At 43.2% G+C, this 14,426-nt stretch overlaps 1 protein-coding gene across 1 annotated transcript in view; it reads left to right on the forward strand.

The window, feature by feature from the left end:
• Nucleotides 1–14,156: 14,156 nt before the first annotated feature.
• CUL2 (cullin 2) overlaps nt 14,157–14,426 on the forward strand; it is a 91,448-nt gene continuing 91,178 nt past the window's right edge. Inside the window, exon 1 of the mRNA XM_011956181.1 lies at nt 14,157–14,361. The gene's annotated coding sequence lies outside the window, so the exon portion shown is untranslated. The remainder of the gene's footprint in view (nt 14,362–14,426) is intronic.

Consider the following 14,426-nt stretch of genomic DNA (forward strand, 5'->3'; position numbering starts at 1 on the left):
CTTTGATTCTTCCTAAAAATAGTAGAGCTGTTCATGTTAAAAAAAAAAATCTTAGATTCCATGGTTACCTATACATTGAATTAATTTGCCATTAATGTATTGAGTGCCCGTATTTGCACATTACTATAGTTTCCTAAAATTTCCCCTATCCTTAACACAACTAGAAATTGGAAAAGAAGCCCAGCAATTCCACCTCCTTCCCTACACCAAGGTTCTAAGCAATCAAAATACATGGAGGGGAGGAGAGAAAAGGGAAGGAGACCAGGAAGTCAAGGGGTTAACCTTAATGGGAAGAGTAATGTCTGGGACCATCTTCCCAGGCTAGAGTGCAATGGCCAGATCTTGGTTCACTGCAGCCTTGAACTCCTGGATTCAAGCCATCCTCCAACCTCAGCCTCCAGAGTAACTAAGACTACAAATGCATGATACCATGCCTGGCTAATTTTTATATTTTTCTAGAGACAGGGTTTCTCCATGTCACCCATGCTGGTCTCCAACTCCTGAGCTCAAGCAATCCACCTTCCTCGGCATCCCTAAGTGCTGGGATTACAGGTGTGAGCCACTATGTCTAGCCTCTGGTGCCATCTTATGGACCCTGCATGTACGTGTGAAATTGTGTGTGTGCACGTGTGTATGCTTATCTCAATAACAGTGTTTTGGTACGGCTAATGGACTAGATTTAAAGTTTTCCAGATGTTGGAGACAGAAATGAGTTACCATAAAGCTAAAGAAGCTTAAATTTCCTTTCCCAAGGCCCTATGCCAGGCACTACCTTTTTTTTTTTTTTTGAGACAGAGTCTTGCTCTGTCGCCCAGGCTGGAGTGCAGTGGCCCCATCTTGGCTCACTGCAAGCTCTGCGTCCCGGGTTCACGCCATTCTCCTGCCTCAGCCTCCTGAGTAGCTGGGACTACAGGCTCCCACCACCACACCTGGCTAATTTTTTGTATTTTTAGTAGAGACAAGGTTTCACCATTCACAGGATGCTCTCGATCTCCTGACCTTGTGATCCGCCCGCCTCGGCCTCCCAAAGTGCTGGGATTACAGGCATGAGCCACCGTGTCTGGCCGGCACTAGCATTTTTTATTTGCATTTTTATTTTTATTTATTTATTTATTTTAAGTGGATTCCCTCAATTCCAAGGTCTATCCCTTGGAGATGTTACATTTTATTGTAAACCTTTAGATTATATCTAGAAGAGAAAGAATAAATGAGAGGCAGAGTATGAGAGCAATATTAGTTCATACTGGCTGGGGAAAATCCTGCATCGGTGAAAACATTCTGAGCGGCCAGGTATGTTGGCCCATTCCTATAATCCCAGCACTTTAGGAGGCCGAGGTGGGCAGATCACTTGAGGTCAGGTGTTAGAGACCAGCCTGGGCTACATGCTTAAACCTCATCTCTATTAAAAATACAAAAAATTAGCTTGGCCTAGTGGCAGGTGCTTGTGTCCTAGCTACTCAGGAGGCTGAAGTGGGAGGATCCTTTGAGCCCAGGACTTTGAAGCTCCAGTGAGTTATGATCACACCACTGCACTGCAGCCTGGGCAACACAGCAAGACTCTGTCTCAAAAACAAAAAAAAATTTTTGAGCCAAGTAGATTTGGGATGGAAGTACCTTGAAAGTGCATAGGTTTCTGGATTAGGTAATTTACAAATATATAACAGATTGGACACAATGAAAACATTAGAGAGCTCTTCATACTAATGTTACAGCTAGCTCTTTCCCTTAATAGATAGGCAGCATTGTTCAACTTTGATTTTAATAATTGGAGTATTATTGTGGCTGGAACTAGTATTGTCACCTCAGTTGTTTCTTCTTAATTTTTTTTTTTTTTTTTTTTTGTTTTTTTTTTTTTTTTTTGAGACAGAGTCTCACTCTGTTGCCCAGGCTGGAGTGCAGTTGTGTGATCTCAGCTCACCTCAACCTCCGCTCCCCAGGTTCAAACAATTCTCCTGCCTCAGCCTCCCGAGTAGCCAGGATTACAGGCACCTGCCACTGTGCCCGGCTAATTTTTGCATTTTCAGTAGAGACAAGGTTTCACCATCTTGGCCAGGCTGGTCTTGAACTCTTGACCTCGTGATCCACCCACCTCGGTCTCTCAAAGTGCTGGGATTACAGGTGTAAGCCGCCATGCCCGGCCTTTAAATTTATTTTATTTATTGTTTATTATTTTTTTGAGACAGAGTCTGGCTCTGTTGCTCAGGCTGGAGTGCAGTGGCACAATCTCAGCTCACTGTAATCTCTGCCCCCCAGGTTCCAGTGATTCTCATGCCTCAGCCTCCCAAGTAGCTGGAATTACAGGCATGTGCTACCATGCCTGGCTAATTTTTGTATTTTTAGTGGAGATGGGATTTCGCTATGTTGGCCAGGCTGGTCTCGAACGCCTGGCCTCAAGTGATCCACCTGCCTTGGCTTTCCAAAGTGTTGGGATTGCAGGCGTGAGTCACAGCGCCCAGCCTGTTTCTTATTTTATTTTGTTTTTATTTTTATCAATGTTATTTATTTATTTATTTATTTATTTTTTGAGATAGAGTCTCACTCTGTCACCCAGGCTGGAATGGCACAATCTCAGCTCACTGTAACATCTGCCTCCTGGGTTCAAGTGATTCTCTTGCCTCAGCCTTTCAAGTAGCTGGGGTTTTAGACGTGTGCCACCATGCTTGGCTAATTTTTGTATTTTTGGTAGAGATGGGGTTTCGCCTTATTGGCCAGGCTGGTCTCGAACTCTCGACTTCAGGTGATTGGCCCGCCTTGCAGTGGCTCACACCTGTAATCCCAGCACTTTGGGAGACAGTTTCTTATTTTATCAGTCACGTGCAGACACTAAATAACTTAGGTTATGTCACAGATACCATGTTTTACATGCTCTGTTAGTTCTACTCCCTCTAATTAGAAACCATTCCCCTTTCGTGCAGTAGAATTAGAGCAGGGAGCCGAGCACAAGCTGTACTATACTACACATGTCAATAGCAACTGCTGTAGTTCTAGGTGAAACACATCTAATTATGCTTTTGATACCAGAGTAGAATTGAATGATGCAAAAGATTAGTTTGGAACTGAAGAGTTACAGGAGTTGATTCAGAAGAAACGAGTGCTTATGTGTGTGGTGACTGAGCTGTAAGAGGACCTAACATCCCACTTGTAACTCTTCAGTTTGAAACTAATCTTAGTCTCAGGGGTTCTACAGCAGGAATTAGTAGGCATGAATCTATTGTGTTGATGCTTCCATCACTTAAGTCTTCATTGTAGCTTCTGGTAAAACAGGAATAATAATGGATCCTAAAAATCAAAGCAGCTGTTTTGATGTGAGTTAATCTGATGATATTAAAACAGATTCCTGTATATGGCTAGATGTTGGTACTAATGAGGTCAAAGTGTGGTCTCCAGATTTTCTCCAATGGTAGATCAGTTGTCTCCATGCTGAAAGCAACTGGTTCTGTAGCTTTGAGCTGTCCCGCAATTATAAGCCACTGTTGCCAGCGACATCAAGTGAATATCTGTCAATGGCTTAATACCTCTCACCTTTAAGATTTTTAGTTGAGCTAAGTTAAATGCCCAACTGGCTATGAGACTCTTCCAGATAGAAGGCTGAAACCTCATGATCTGAATAAGGTTCCTGTATTCCCGCAACCTGGAAGGCCTCTCCTCTAATTCCCTCTCCCTCTTCTCACTAGAGGCACTCTCCATTCCCGATTGTTCCAAGGCTCAAGTGGTCAGAAATGACTGGGAAGAAGGGAGAAAAACTCAGGTGGCAAAGGACATGGACAAAAACCCATGATGACATGGAAAGAAAACCCTGTGATATATAGAGGAAGAGCACAAGAGAGGAGTTGGGGAGAATGGAACTCCTCTGTGTCCTGATTGTGGTGATGGCCACACATGGCTGTAAATGGGTTGAAATGGACAGACGGTACACCCCTCTCCCCAGTCAATTTTTACTGTAGGGTCATTTGTTTTTTATTGAGATAGACTCTGTCGCCCAGGCTGGAGTGCAGTGGTGCTATCTTGACTCACTACAACCTCCGCCTCCCAGGTTCAAGCAATTCTCCTGTTTTAGCCTCCTCAGTACCTGGGATTATAGGTGCGCACCACCATGCCCAGCTAATTTTTGTATTTTTAGTAGAGATGAGGTTTCACCATGTTGGCCGGGATGGTTTCGAACTCCTGACCTCAAGTGGTCCACCTGCCTCGGCCTCCCAAAGTGCTAGAATTACAGGCATGAGCCACCACACCTGGCCTGGGTCATTTAAAAATAAAAATAAAAACAGAAAAACAGAAAATAAAGTATAAGACAGTGCAATAGGGGCCATGCCTCCCATCTTTTCTAATAAGGGAAATGTGATGAGGATGTAGGGTTCAAGTGAGTAACTTGTTACGTGTAGTGCAGGTTACAAAAGGCCCGGCAAATTTATCCTTTTTTATTTCTAGTGGAGTGTTTGGTGCATACTCTGATCTGAGAATTCATATTGTGAATTTTTTTTCTTTGTTTTCTTTTCTAATAGCAAACGATGTTTTTTTGGAAGCAAGATGTTGCTAACCTTTTTTTAGGTTGGTGTTATACCAGAATATTTTATTTTATAGAATGTTTTATTAAATATTAAACAACTGTACAAGACCAGGCACAGCAGCTCATGCCTGTAATTTCAGCACTTTGGGAGGCTGAGACAGGAGGAGTACTTGAGACCAGGAGTTTCAGACCAACCTGGGCAACACAGCAAGACCCTGTCTCTAGAAAAAAAAAAAAGAAAACAAAAACCCCACTGTACAATTTCTTTGTATATTAGTCTTATTTACTTGCCCACAGAGATCTAGTCAAGTAAACCATAAGGTTAATAAAAGTCCATTTTTAAATTTTTTTATTTTGGCTTAACACATATTTTATTTATTGGAAAAGGCATTGACACTTAGCTAAGATTCTTAACCTTGCCATCCATACCTAAGTATGCTATTTTATTTTTTTATTTTATTTTAGGTGGAGACTTGCTCTGTCGCCCAGGCTGCAACCTCTGCCTCTCAGGTTCAAGCGATTCTCATGTCTCAGCCTCCCAAGCAGCTGGGATCACAGGTATGCACACCACACACAGCTAATGTTGTTGTTGTTGTTTTTTTTTTGTATTTTTAGTAGATGGGCTTTCACCATGTTGGCTAAGCTAGTCTTGAATTTGTGACCTCAGGTGATCCACCTGCCTCAGCCTCACTAAGCCTAAGTATGCTATTTTAGAAATCTGGTTGTATAATCTTGGGTAGTTTCTACTTCTAACATTGAGGTTGAGCATACCCAGTACTCAGGACCCACTTGGTACAAGTTATTTATTTATTTATAGATGGAGTCTCACTCTGTCACCAGGCTGGAGTGCAGTCATGCTATCTCGGCTCACTGCAATCTCTGCCTCCTGAGATTCAAGTGATTCCCCTGCCTCAGTCTCCTGAGTAGCTGAGACTATAGGCGTGCACCACCTCACCCAGCTAATTTTTTGTATTTTAGTAGAACAGGTTTTCACCATGTTAGCCGGGATGTTCTGGATCTCCTGACCTCGTGATCCACCTGCCTTGGCCTCCCAAAATGCTGGGATTACAGGTGTGAGCCACCGCGCCCGGCCCAGGTTAATATTATTGATCAACCACCTTCCTTAGCCCAGGAACTACGTCTTTTAGTCCATTTGTTATTTCTGTGAATTAGCTTCCCTCCAGACTTGCCACATTTGACTTGTTCTGCTTTCTTTGTTCCTATTTTCTCAAATGAGATGGCCTATATTTCTTATTTTATTTACTTATTTATTTAGAGACAGTCTTGCTTTGTTGCCCAGGCTGGAGTGCAATGATGCAATCTCAGTTCACTACAACCTCTGCCTCCTGGGTTCAAGCAATTCTCCTGCATCAGCCTCCCAAGTAACTGGGATTACAGGCGCCCGCCACCATGCCCAGCTAATTTTTTGTATTTTTAGTAGAGACGAGGTTTTGCCATGTTGGCCAGGTTGGTCTCGAACTCCTGACCTCAGGTGATCCACCTGCCTCGGCCTCCCAAAGTGCTGGGATTACAGGCATGAGCCACTGTGCCCCGCCTGCTTATTTTTATTAAGTTACAAGTTATTCCATCTTTTTTGTCATCATCCTTATCTGGGTGGGTCACAATTCATATTTTGCTCTTGGTAACACACATTTTTTTTTTTTCTTGGTAGAAATAGGTCTTGTCTTGAACTCCTGACCTCAAGCAATCCTCTTGCCTTGGCCTCCTAAAGTGCTGCAATTACAGGTGTAAGCTGCTGTGCCTGGGGTATTTTTAATATGATGTAACAGTTCAGAAAAATGTCATCTCCCCTTCTTTCACATATCATGTATAAGTCCTTGCAATCCATTACCGAGATTTACTCTGTATTCCCAATTTTGAGAAATCATAAATGCATCATCTATCTCAAATAGTGAGGTATCTATCTCAAATAGTGGATTTTTCCTCAAAATGAGTTCTTTTTCAGTGCAGCTTTTATCTTATTAAATTACCTGTCTAAAAGTGACTGCAAAGAAATACAAAGGATCCACTGGTAATTTCTTTTTATTAAAAAAGAATACTTTTTATATTTCCTTTTTAAATCGCTTTCAACCAGAATTGTCTAGGAGAGGCAAAGATATAACCTGTTCATCTAGTACCACCATCACCCACAGAATATGATAAGAGTTCTGAACTTTTCCTTGTACTTTTTCTCTTTTATTTATTTATTAATTTAATTTAATTAATTAATTTATTTATTTTGAGTCAGAGTCTTGCTGTGTCACCCAGGCTGGAGTGCAGTGGCATAATTGCGGCTCGCTGCAACCTCTGCCTCCTGAGTTCATGTCTCAGCCTCCCGGGCTCATGTCTCAGCCTCCCCAGTAGCTGGGACTGCAGGTGTGTACCACCAAGCCCGGCTAAGTTTTGTATTTTTAGTAGAGATGGGGTCTTGCTGTATTGCCCAGGCTAGTCTCAAACTCCTGACCTCAAGTGATCCACCTACCATGGACTCCCAAAGTGTCAATTGCAGGCGTGAGCCACTGTGCCCAGCTGGAATTTGTCTCATATTCTTCTCATGATAGACTGGGCTTAGAGGTTTGGGGAGCATGATCACAGAGGTAAAGTGCCATTCTCATCACATCATGCCAAGGGTACATTGTTAATACTGAGCTTGATCACCTGGCTGAGGGGTACTATAAATTCTTCTTTTTTTTGTTTTTGTTTTTTGTTTTTTTTTGAGACAGGGGGTCTTGCTCTGTTGCCCAAGCTGGAGGGCAATGGCATGATCACAGTTCACTGCAACTTCAGTCTCCTGAACTCAAGCAATCCTTCCACGTCAGCCTCCCCAGGCTGGTCTTGCACTTCTGGCCTCAAGCAATCCTCCCTCCTTGAGGTATGCTGAGCCAGCTTAAGGGTACAACTAGGAAATATCCAAGGCACAGATGCATCTGGCTGCTTTTTCCAAAGAGGTTCGCAGGAAGTTCAGTATTTATACATTTTTCTTAAATCAAGGGGGCGGCAGTGAGGTAAATAGTTGCATACTTGTGACACTTTAGTTAGTGCTCAGTAAATCTACATTTTACATAAGATAAGGTGAACCTTTGAAGAAAAGGGGCATGAGGCTGGGCACGGTGGCTCACACCTGTAATCCTAGCACTTTGGGAGGTTGAGGTAGATGGGTCATTTGAAGACAGGAGTTCGAGACCAGCCTGGCCAACATGGTGAAACCCCATCTCTACTAAAAATACAAAAATTAGCCAAGTGTGGTGGAAGGTGCCTGTAATCCCAGGTACTTGGGAAGCTGAAGCGGGAGAATCACTTGAACCCAGGAGGCAGAGCTTGCAGTGAGCTGAGATCCGGCCACTGCACTCCAGCCCGGGAGACAGAGCGAGACTCCATCTCTCAAAAAAAAAAAAAAAAAAAAAGCGAGGGGGACCTGAAGCTACATCTTTCTACTACTAAAAACCTAACACGAGCAATTTAGTTTCAGCAAACAACAACATCTGTCTCTCAGTTGGCTCCTGTGCTCCTTTGAAATACTCTTATGGAAGCAGATTTTGTTTTATTTTGTTTTTTAGTACTTCCTTACTTTCTTAACCTATACAGTTTTGTTTATTTGTTTGTTTAAAGATAGGGACGGGCTCTGTCACCCAGTCTGTAGTGCAGTGGCATAATCACAGCTCACTGCAAACATGACCTCCAGGGCTCAAGTGATCCTCCAGAGTAGCTGGGACTACAGGCATGCACCACCATACCCAACTGATATTTTGTTGTATTTATTTTTCATAGAGACAGGGTTTTGCTCTGTTTCCCAGGCTGGTCTTGAACTCCTGGCCTCAAGTGACCCTTCTATCCCCACCTTCCAAAGTGCTGGGATTACAGGCATGAGCCACTGTACCCAGCTATCGCGTCAGCCACTTCTTTAAAGAGACTTGCACTTTTGTAAGCTCGAAATAGCTGGGGTTTTTTTTTCTTTCTTTCTTTTTTGAGACAGAACCTTGCTCTATTGCCCATGCTGGAGTGGCACGATCTCAACTCACTGAAACCTCTGCCTCCCAGGTTCAAGTGATTCTGCTGCCTCAGCCTCCTGAGTAGCTGGGATTACAGGCGCCCGCACCACCAACCCGGGCTTATTTTTGTATTTTTAGTAGATATAGGGTCTCACCATATTGGCCAGGCTGGTCTCAAGCTCCTGGCCTCAAGCAGTCCACCCACCTTGGACTCCCAAAGTGCTGGGATTATAGGCTAAGCCATCATGCCCAGCCTCAAAATAGACCCTTAATGAGCCACTCCAAACATTAAAACTGTTGTACAGTATCTATTTCTTTAGTTTCCCAAAATAAAAGGTAGAAAAATGTTTAATACATGACATAACTGGCCGGGCTTGGTGGGTAACGCCTGTAATCTTAACTCTTTGGGAGGCTGAGGCGGGTGTCTCACTTGAGGTCAGGAGTTCAATACCAGCCTGGCCAACATGGTGAAACCTTGTCTCTACTAAAAATACAAAAAAAAATCGCTGGGTGTATTGGCACATGCCTGTAGTTCCAGCTACTCAGGAGTCTGAGGCATGAGAATGGTTTGAAATGGGGAGACGGAGGTTGCAGTGAGCCAAGATCATGCCACTGCACTCCAGCCTGGGTAACAGAGGGAGACTATCTCAAAAACATATACACACATACACACACACACACAAAATAATTATTTGCATTTTCATAAAGGTCAAAATCAGAGAAGTACAAATAGCTGACTACAAAATAGCATAAATATTATATGTTCTGATATGTATAAAAATATATTTAATCATAGTCATAGAAATAAATTGTGAGTTATGTACATCAACCCAAACATGATTCTCTATTTCTGTAATAGAGGTAGTTTTTACAAAAAGTATGTATTTGTTTCTTTCTTTCTTTTTTTTTTTTGAGTTGAAGTCTTGCTCTGTCGCCAGGCTGGAGTGCAGTGGCACGATCTCGGTTCACTGCAACCTCCACCTTCTGAATTCAAGTGATTCTCCTGCCTCAGTCTCCTGAGTAGCTGGGATTTCAGCAACACTGAAATCCCATAGCAACACTATGGACAGCTAATTTTTGTATTTTTTTTATAGTAGAAACAAGGTTTTACCATATCGGCTAGGCTGGTCTCGAAGTGATCCCCCTTACCTCAAGTGATCCTTACCTGAAGTGATCCACCAGCTTCAGCCTCCCAAAGTCCTGGGATTACAGGTGTGAGCCATTGTGCCCCGCCACCACATTAGTTTTGAAGTCAGAAACAATTATAAAGGAATTAAATAAACATACAAGGCCAAAACACAGTTTTGTCAAATGTAGCATTTGCTAAAAAGTAAAACAAGGAAAGCAATCATAGATGAACTAGGATTTGAGGTTTGTTTGGGGAGTAAGGTCCAACTAATGCTAAAAGTGGTAACTTAAAGGGTTACCCAGAAATATATTTTTTTTCTGGAAAAAGGAAGTAATTTCACTTTGATATTAAGGGCTTGGATGCTAATAACTATTTTATGAATATTATTTCCCTACTATAGAGTTTGGGTAAACTGTCAAGAGGTGGGGGCAATCTCTGGAATTTAGAAATAAAGGGGGCTGTTATAGTGATTCACGGTTGGCACCCTTCACGCTCGATCACATTTCCAACCAGAATTAAGAGACACGTGATGAGAGTGAAGGAATTTCATGAGTTAGAGCAGGGTTCTCAAATTTTTCAGTTTCTTTATATGCTTAAAAATTATTCTGGCTGGGTGCAGTGGCTCCCGCCTATAATCCCAGCACTTTGGGAGGCCCAGGCAGGCAGATCACCTGAGATCAGGAGTTCAAGACCAACTTGACCAGCACGGTGAAACCCCGTCTCTACTAAATATACAAAATTAGCTGGGCGTGGTGGCATGTGCCTGTAATCTCAGCTACTCGGGAGGCTGAGGGAGGAGAGTAGCTTGAACCTGAAAGGCAGAGGTTGCAGTGAGCCGAGATCACACCATTGCACTCCAGCCTGGGCAACAAGAGCAAAACTCCATCTCAAAAAAAAAAAAAAAAAAATGTATTGAGGACTTTGAAGAGCTTATGTTCATGTGGTTTATATCTATTGTATTAGGCCATTCTTGTATTATTATAATGAAGTACCTGGGACTGTGTAATTGATGAAATGAAGAGGTTTAATTGGCTCATGGTTCTGCAGGCTGTACAGGAAGCATGATCTTGGCATCTGCTCAGTGTCTAGGGAGGCCTTAGGAAACTATCTATCTATCTATAAATAGTTATTATATTAGAAATTTAAAGGATAAAACTTTTTAAAATTGTTGATTAATTTTAAAAACAATAAACCAAACACATTTTAACATAAATTGCATGCTTTTATGAAAAATAACCATATTTTCCAAAGTAAAAAAAATATGATCAGAAGAAAAGGATTGCTTTTGTATTTTTGCAACTCTCTAAGTACTTGATTTAATAGAAGATAGCTAGGTTCTCTATGGTTGAAGTATATGAAGAATCTCAGGACTTTGAAAGAAAATTAAATAGTCCTTTTGGATAATTACGGATATTCTTCTTTAATACTATAGTGAAATTCAACAAGTGGTAATTTCTTCTTCTTTTCTTTTTTTTTTTTTTTTTTTTTTGAGAGAAGGTCTTCCTTTATTACCCAGGCTGGGTGCAGTGTGGAGTGATCTTGGCTCACTGCAACATTTGCCTCCCGAGTTCAAGTGATTCTCCCACTTCAGCCTCCCAAGTAGCTGTGACTACCAGCACACACCACCATGCCTGGCTAAATTTTGTATTTTTTGTAGAGACAGGGTTTCACTATATTGTCCAGGCTGGTCTCAAATTCCTACACTCAAGAGATCTGCCCACCTCAGCCTCCCAAAGTGCTGGGAGGCATGAGTCACCAAATCTGTTCATTGTTCTTTCAAGTAAAAATGGCCTTCCATTGTAATGACCAGATGGGTTCTTCTTGGCTACTGCACAGAAAAAATTCACTGACACCAAGGTATTGCAGTAGAGAAGTGTTTAATTGACCCAAGGCCAGCCACATAGGAGAACTGGAGTGATCACTCAAATCAGTCTCCCCCTGGGTTGGAGGTCAGGGTTTTTATGGACAATTTGGTGAGCAGGGGGCTAGAGAATGGGTTCTGCTGATGGGTTGGGGATGGAATCATGGGGAAGTGGAAAACAGTCCTTGAGTGCTGAGCCTGCCTCTGGGTGGGGCTATAGGACCAGTTCTGAGTCATGAGTCACAAGTCCAGGTGGGGTCAGTCTGAAAAATATCTCAAAAAGCGATCTTCAGTTATACAATACTGATGTTATTTATAAGAGTAACTGGGGAAGTCACAAATCTTGTGACCTCTGGCCACATGACCCCTGAGCAGTAAGGGAGTATATTAATAGAAATATGCCTACACTTTAGCAAAGTTCACACCCCTCCCATAATCCTATTCTTGCTGCTTTTCATTAATCTTCCAAAGGTGGTTTTTCATCCCTAAGCAAGAGCAGGGTTAGTTTTAGGGAGGAACTTAGCTTTCAAGTTAAACCATAAACTAACTTCCTCCCCAAATTAAGTTGGCCTATGCCCAGGAATGACCAGGAACACCTTGGAGGTCAGAAGCAAGATTAAATCAATGAGGTCAGATTCCTCTTACTATCATATTTTGCAAAGGCAGTTTCACCATGAAAAATGCAGGTAGTTCAGCCTGTAAGTCAACCACACAAGTGCTTGTCTTCAAGACAGTCATCCCACTTTGGCATGCAGAAGTGTATGTGTACTTACCATTTCTTCACCTAGAGTGTTAGAAAGACTTGTATTCAAGGGCCTAAATTAAATAAAATTAATGCTTCTGCTTCATCCAGGCTATTCATAAATCAATAGTCTTAAAAACTGGGAATGTGTGGCAGTGAATACAGCGATCCAATGACCACCCAGACAGGTTGGTGGCACTGTCTTGATCCCTGCTAAGGCATCAATAGTGTCCCTATTCCTTTGTACCATCAGTACAAAAACAAACTCAGTCAAAAAGACAGAGGAGGCCAGGCGTGGTGGCTCACTCCTGTAATCCCAGAACTTTTGGGAGGCTGAGGTGGGCAGATCGCTTGAGCTCAGGAGTTCCAGAGCAGCCTGGGCAACACAGTGAGACCCCACGTCTACCAAAAATACAAAAGTTAGCTGGGTGTGGTGGCGCACGTGCCTGTAGTCCCCACTACTTGGGAAACTGAGATGGGGTGCTCACTTGATCCCAGGAGTTTGAGGCCGCAGTGAGGTATAATCAGGCCACCGCACTCCTGCACTCCAGCCTCAGGGACAGAGGCAGACCCTGTGTCAAAAACAAAAACAAAACAAAAACCAGGAGGGGGCCTGGCAAGGTGGCTCAGGCCTGTAATCCTAGCACTTTGGGAGGCCGAGGTGGGTGGATTGCCTGAGCTCAGGAGTTCAAGACCAGCCTGGGAAACATGGTGACATGGTGAAACCCTGTCTCTACAAAATATAAAAAATTAGCTGAGCGTGGTGGCGGGCTTCTGTAATCCTAGCTACTTGGGAGGCTGACACAGGAGAATCACTTGAATCCGGGAGGCAGAGGTTGCAGTGAGCTGAGATCATGCCTACTGCATTCCAGCCTGGGTGACAGAGCAAGACTCTCTATCCAAAAAAACAAAAACAAAAAAGGACCAGACATGTTGCATTGTTAACAAACTAGTTGTTAACCTTGTGACCTCTGTAAAGGTCTCAGGGATTTCCAGAGGTCTGGGGACTACACTTTGAGAATCACTAGATTAAAAAGGAGGAAACATGGGAGAAAAGAAAGGTCACATAATGGAAACATACTGTTGAATTGAATTTAGTATATAAAAGCTCTTTAATGAAATAAAGAGTATAGACTTCAAGTACCAAGAGAAGCTAGAAGAGGAGGGATCCCTACAGTATCTATAGAAGACTGTAGGGATTGATCAGGTCAGGAGGCAGGGTTTTAAATGGGCCTTGAAGGGTTGGTGCAGTTTGGAAGGAAGGGATGGGAGGGAAAAGCTTGCTGAATCGTATAAATGAACAAGACCCTGATGGTGAGCTCTTGAGGATATGAAAGGCAAAAAAGCACTACGGAGGGGCTTTTGTTCCCCTGTGGCCCTGCATATATGAGGAGGTGATGAGTAATTCTACATTTTTGTCAACTTTACAGTTTAAAACTCCAAGGGAGGAAAACCCTTCAAACTGATAGGCTTGGTTGGGGCTTGGTGAAGGTGGGCTGTTAGTGACAAAGATGTGAAGTTTCTTTATCGAAAATACATGTATGTCCAAGAAGTTCTCTGTAGATAAAAACTAACTAGAAAAAGAGTTTGTCAGAGAGGAGAAGTAGTTTTGCTAATGTATTTTTGATCATTTGCAAAGCCCATGGAAGTGTGTGGCAAGAGGATTGTGGTGTCTTAGGATATTCACAGAGGTCTGAAACAAGGAAAACATACTTCTGTTGAAAGCACCATTCCAACATATTGTTATTAGCAGTCCCTGGACTAACGGTAGTGCATAGGTACTGTGTCCATCAGCTCAGCGAACCGCAATTGTCTCATTGACAGCAAGCCCAGCAAGGAATCACTTGGAATATTAATTTTCGTGGCCTTTCGCAATCACACGAAGCTTGGCTCCCTGCGCTTGCCGTAATGTGGCCTCTACCATTGCTTTCCGGCGGCGGGGGGGATTTGGCAGCAGCGGAAGAAGAAGACCGGAGGGTGTGTGTTGGGGAAAGCCAGAGGCAGAGGAGGACGATTGTTTTACGGATCCCGTGATCGGCCCGTCCTTCTCCTCTTTCCCCCCTCCCTACCGCCCCTGTCCCGCCGGGCAGCGGTGGCGGCCTTGGACTTCGCTGTCTTTCCTCGCGGAGACAGGTGAGTGTCGGCGCGCGGGCTCCCCGGGCTTCCCTCCCCACCCCCCGCGTCTCCGGGGCCGGTGG

Source organism: Colobus angolensis, unplaced genomic scaffold, assembly GCF_000951035.1.
Source record: "Colobus angolensis palliatus isolate OR3802 unplaced genomic scaffold, Cang.pa_1.0 Scaffold41, whole genome shotgun sequence".
NCBI lineage: Eukaryota > Metazoa > Chordata > Mammalia > Primates > Cercopithecidae > Colobus > Colobus angolensis.